General features: G+C 41.2%; 1 protein-coding gene across 1 annotated transcript in view; it reads right to left on the reverse strand.

Moving 5' to 3' along the window:
- The window catches only part of LOC134610648 (baculoviral IAP repeat-containing protein 1-like), a 77,962-nt gene extending 77,513 nt beyond the window's left edge, over positions 1-449 (reverse strand). The window contains 1 exon segment of the mRNA XM_063453716.1: positions 419-449. The gene's annotated coding sequence lies outside the window, so the exon portion shown is untranslated.
- Between the last annotated feature and the right edge of the window lie 6,207 nt (positions 450-6,656).

A 6,656-nucleotide genomic window follows, 5' to 3' on the forward strand; every position in this document is an offset into this window, starting at 1 on the left:
TGAATACCTACAGCTAGACAGCACCTGGGAACTGTAGTGGTTATGGTGCCTGAAGTGTTCCTTTAAAACAATTTAAAAGAAATGAGCAGCCTCAGATGTTCAGCACACAGACAGACCTTGCCCTAATGGGACCATAACCATTAAGACAATCATGTTGTGGTTATGGTGCGTAGACTGTCCCTTTAAAGATTAGGTAGCAGAGGACTAGAACCAGGAAGATTGAGAACTGCACTCCACGCAATATTGGTGATCAATTTTTCTTTCTATCCTTCACCCAAACACACACATTGCAAAAGGCTGTTTTTGTATAAACCATTCATTTTGTTAAATGCAAATATCTCAGGGCATTTTATAAAACAGGTAAGATTTCAAACAAATATTCTATTCAGAACAATAGATTCAGAAAGCGATCTCTTACCCTGAAATGCTTGTGCTTGCCTTGCACAATAAAGCAGGAAGTCAGGAACTGAATAAGAGTGCAAAATACAATGTACAAATTCCCTCCCCGTTAGTTAAAACACTTGAGCAATTATGCCCTCAACAAGAACTAGTTCCAAAACTGTGTACACAGCACTACACCCTCTAGTGGTGAAATTATTAGAAGCAACTAGCACACATATGGACAGCCTAATATTCAGTGTCACTCCTTTTATGATAATGCACATATAGTCATTTCGCTACAATACAGAGAATGTTAACTCGAAAAGAAAGAACTTCTCCAGATTCCCAAACTAATGCTTAGGTTTCGTTTAGCCCCAGACAAAGTCGCATGTTGGGCGCTAAAGCGTGGGTCGGACATTTACTTTCTTTTTAAATCTCTGTAATAGGAACACAATGGGTGTTTTGATTTAGAATTTATTATAATCAGTATATGGATTTTTCTCCCAGATATTTAGGTGTATGTAGAGGCCTCGACTCACTGTTTACCAGGGCTCGGAGGTATCTCACTACTTTTTCTACTCACATTGAAGCTTAGGGTTTTAGAAATGTTATTTCTTTGTAAACGACTTACATTCAATTACCTAACCACTAATTGCTTTTGGATTACAGACCATAACGCTTAGCTTTGTGCAGTGGCGTCTCTAGGATTCATTTTTAGGGGGGGCACATGGTGGGCCAGGGACAAAAGTAGGGGGGCACATTTAACCCCGCCCTCACCGCAGTTTGACCCCGCCCCTGCCGCATGTTAAGCCCCGCCCCCGACACAATGTTTTTTTTGTTTGTTTGTTTTTTTATAATCCCTGGTGGAGAATTCATTATTTTCCACCAAGGATTATTAAAAAACATTTCCCTTGATACAGTCCATACACACACACACACACACACACACAGACTGCTGACCATACACACACACAGACTGCTGAGTCCATACAAACACAGACACATAAACTGCTGAGTCCACACACACACACTGCTGAGTTCATACACACACAGACTGCTGAGTCCATACACACACACACACGCACAGACTGCTGAGTCCATACACACACACACACACACACACACAGAGACTGCTGAGTACATACACAAACACAGACTGCTGAGTCCATACAAACACAGACACATAGACTGCTGAGTCCCTACACACACACAGACTGCTGAGTCCAAACACACACACACACACAGACTGCTGAGTCCAAACACACACACACAGACTGCTAAGTCCATACACACACACACACACACACACTACTGAGTCCATACACACATACACACTGCTGCGTCCATACACACATACAGACTGCTAAATCCATACACACACACTGCTGAGTCCATACACACACACACACTGCTGAGTCCATACACACACTGCTGAGTCCATACACAGACTGCTGAGTTCATACACAGACTGCTGAGTCCATACACACATACAGACTGCTGAGTCCATACACACATACAGACTGCTGAGTCCATACACACATACAGACTGCTGAGTCCATACACACATACAGACTGTTGAATCCATACATACATACAGACTGCTGAATCCATACAGACTGCTGAGTCCATACACATATACAGACTGCTGAGTCCATACACACACACACACTGCTGAGTCCATACACACACACTGCTGAGTCCATACACACACACACTGCTGAGTCCATACACACACACACTGCTGAGTCCATACACACACACTGCTGAGTCCATACACACACACACACACTGCTGAGTCCATACACACACACACACACTGCTGAGTCCATACACACACACACACTGCTGAGTCCATACACACACCAGACTGCTGAGTACATACACATACATACTGCTGAGTCCATACACAAACACACACAGAGACTGCGGAGTCTGTACACACACACACACACACACACAGACTGCGGAGTCCGCAAACACACACACACACAGACATAGACTGCGGAGTCCGTACACACACACACACACACAGAGACTGTGGAGTCCTTGTACACACACACACACACACAGACTGTGGAGTCCTTGTACACACACACACACAGACTGTGGAGTCCTTGTACACACACACACATAGACTGTGGAGTCCTTGTGCACACACACACACAGACTGTGGAGTCCGTGTACACACACACACACACACACACAGACTGTGGAGTCCGTGTACACACACACACACACACAGACTGTGGAGTCCGTGTACACACACACACACACACAGACTGTGGAGTCCGTGTACACACACACACACACACACACACAGACTGTGGAGTCCGTGTACACACACACACACAGACTGTGGAGTCCGTGTACACACACACACACAGAGACTGCGGAGTCCATACACAGAGACTGCGGAGTCCATACACACAGACTGCTGAGTCCATAGACACACACACACACAGACTGCTGAGTCCATAGACACACACACACAGACTGCTGAGTCCATAGACACACACACACAGACTGCTGAATCCACACACACACACACACACACACACAGAATGCTGAATCCATACACACACACACACAGAATGCTGAATCCATACACACACACACACACACACACAAGCTTCCTCACTAGCAGACACACATCAAGCCTAATCAAAAGAAAAAATGACTACCGGGTCAGAGAACGCTGACCCAAGAGTCAAAAGAAAGGACTAGATGGGCAACAAATAAAGGGCATAACCCAAATGGCGATAATAGATAGAAAAATCCCAAAAGTCAGAGTTTCTGAAAGTGGAGCAAGAGTCCCACTTACAAAACACGCTGACAGAGGGTGTGCCCATACACACAGGTATATAGTATAAATCCCCTGGTATATGACGTAAAAAAGAAAAAAAAAATCTTTAATTGATAAACATATATTAATACATATAAAAATAAATTGCTGCATCCTAAGTAGAAAAATAATAATAAATAAAGAACAAGAACCGTGAAAGAGAAAGTACTATGTACACTGGGTATGAGTCTGAGGTAGAATCTAGCTAATGAGATTAAGTTATTTTAGTAATGAGTTTCATAAAGTAGGTAAATATCAAGCAATGATATTGTAGGAGAAGTTAGACTGGTAAAAAATACCTTAAGGTTAGCCTGCAAGATAGACTCGCATATAGAAGTGTATAGGACAGGAGTATCTGCATATGTAGTTTAAAGCTACTATTATGGGAAAAATATCCTCCCTGTTCTCTAAATCAGGGTAGTGTGTATTCCCTGTAGTCTAAATCAGAACGCTGTCCTGTATGCTTATATAGTAAAGGGTTCTAAAGTACTGTTACAAATGACTAAGTAGGCACACACAGTTGAAAATCAAAGTGTAGTATGTGGAGAGAAAAATCCCTTAGAGTGGGTTTAATGTTAATATTCCCCCACGTTTTTTTAACTTCCCCAATGCCTCAGTCTTCAAAGCAGATTAGTAAATAAAACAGCAAGCCTACCTGTTGCTGGGGGTCAGCCATCTTCTGGCCTTTGCAGCAGCAGCAGCAGCATGGGCTGCTGCTTAACGGCGGGGGCGGGGCTTATCGGGAGGCGGAGCTTCGTTTGGGGGCGGGGCCTGTGCCTGGGAGCCTGTCAGTGCTCCCTCCAGCCACAGACAGCCCCCAGCCTTCAGCTGAACTGCTCTCTTATGCATTCCCTCGGGCTGTCACAGACTGTTACAGCCCGAGGGAATAGAATTTAGACACATAGCCAGCAAGTTGCTGGCATTTGGGGGGGCCCAACATGATGTAGGGGGGGGGGGGGGGGCATGGCCCCCTCTGGCCCCCCCTTAGCGACGCCACTGGCTTTGTGTCAGGGAGGTTTCTATCTGGGAGATATTGAGTGGTGACTTACGAGTATCTCATTGCTTTCGCCTCTGTTTAATGTTTTCCACAAGTTTTATGATTTATGCAACTAACCTCCTTTGTAGCAATACTGGACTATGTAAGACTTGCAAGTTAGCTATATTTTTGTTTTTCTAAATGGGATGAAATACAATTCTACATACTGATAAATTGTTCACGTTTCCCTGCTCAAACACAATATTTTTACTTCCTTTTATTGTGTTTATGTATTAATAAAAAGGTATTTGACTCTGTAAGGAGGAATTCCTCTGTAAATCCTCAAGGTGAGAACTTTTTTATTATTCTCAATTCTTACACAAGCAAGCTGCCTTAGCAATGGCGCAATATATAAAGCAGAACTGTCACTTTCAAGAATGTGAGATTTCTTCCACCAGTAAATACGCATGCACATTAGGCATTTCTGCACCAGTGCCGTTCATGCACATGAGCTGTACATACAGCAATGCAAGAGTTAACTGATCATACTACATTTACATGAAATCACTGAGTATATACAGATTTTTTTCATTACATCATGGTCTGGGTGCACGTGGTCTGGACCACATCATTGTAACATAAAGGGTTGCAATGAAGTGGTACTGTTATTGTATCCCGTCATGTTAAAACATTACCGTTTTACAGAAACAGCAACGATTACCTTGAAGTCATACTGACTGCCGCCAGAGACACTTCCTTCGCACTGACGGAGTAAAATGTCACTTACTGTGGGATAACACCACTAATCTGGGTAAGGGTTGTAGCATTAGGAATTCAAGTTTTTATTCTAGATGCTATAGTTCTTCTTTAAGGTGACAGAAAATTTAAATGCCGCTAAACGAGAGTGCAACAGACTATGTTAATGCTTTGCAAAATAGCCATGTATAATAGATTTAATTTTTAGTCCCCTGTCGTTGACTAAAGTAAGTGTGACTATTTGCTTCTATATTTAGTATATTGGAGAATATAAAAATATTACAGCAACTAAATACTATCGCTTCCTGTAGTTAATGTTACGGGTTTCCAATTAACAGCTCTACTACTCATGTAATAAAAAAATAAAATAAAAAAAACCACACACAAAAAAAATAAAAAAATAATACAAACTGTTTTATTTACATCAGATACAAATATTTTACTGTACAAAGTTGTAAATGTATCAAAGATGGGGGAAATCAAAAAAGTTATATTTTTAAATTCATGTAATCTCAAGCTATAGATGAAGACGTGATACAACATGCAGCAATGTGTAATACAGGTCCAGTTTAATATAAAGACTCAGCCCGAGGAAGCTTGATCATCATCATTTAGAAACGGGTTTATTCAAGTAAAAACTTAAATTGCCACTATAGTCACCAAACTATACTGCTTTTTGCAGTAAACACAGTCGTATCAGAGAAAATGCAGTGTTTATATTACAGCCTAGGGATAACTTCACTGGCCACTCCTTACATGGCTGGTTGATGTGCTTCCTTCTTCATCCTTTCTTGATTCAATGCAGCTCTCAGGTCCCTTGACAATCTCAGCCAATCCAATGCTTTCCTGTGTGAAAGCATTGTGATTGGCTCAGAGAAACACTTCTGATGCCAAGCAGGCAGATCAGAGGCAGAGCCAGCCACCAGCAGACTTGAATGAAAGTAAGATTTTACGATATTTAGGGGGCTAAAAGGGGGCCAGGTGGTGGTTGTAAAACTATAGGGTCAGGAATACATGTTTGTGATCCTTTAAAGTTAAGTCAAGAGGTTATTTGAGCTCTCTCATTGATCTCAATGAGAAAGTTCTCACAACTGCTGCAATAATATCATCCATGAAAAAGGAAAACATGAATAAAGTCACACGTACAATATACAAAGACCTACAACCTGGCACAAAGCTATGAATGACGCCATTAGGTCTGCTGCACAATGTTCAGTTTATATCAGAAAGCTCTAAACTATGAAAATGTTTTCTAGCTTATGAAAAAATCTTGCACAAATAGCTTTGTTTGTTTTTACAAATTAGAAGCTGTAAAGCTTTCACTAGAAAGCCGACATCTGAATTATCAATTTATTTTTAGTGCATTAGCCATTTTTCTTGGAAACCAAATTGATGTAAAGAAGGGAATACAGTGGCACAAACACTGCTCATTACTTCGTATTTTAAAGCACATTAAAGGGTATTTAGATGCATACAGCTTCCAAACAAATCGGTGGGAGGAAGATCAATGCAATATATAATTTCACTGAAAAACAAATGAAATGCACAAAATATCAAGTTGTACATTAATTCATTCCTGATCATTGCAGCAAAATGGTAGAAAACATGAGATAAAGGAGCTCTAATGTGAATAGATATAACACAGTTCAAACTGTCCTAAATAAAACTTTACATTTTTGGTAATGTTAATGCAAATACATT

The sequence above is a fragment of the Pelobates fuscus genome, chromosome 5, assembly GCF_036172605.1.
Source record: "Pelobates fuscus isolate aPelFus1 chromosome 5, aPelFus1.pri, whole genome shotgun sequence".
NCBI lineage: Eukaryota > Metazoa > Chordata > Amphibia > Anura > Pelobatidae > Pelobates > Pelobates fuscus.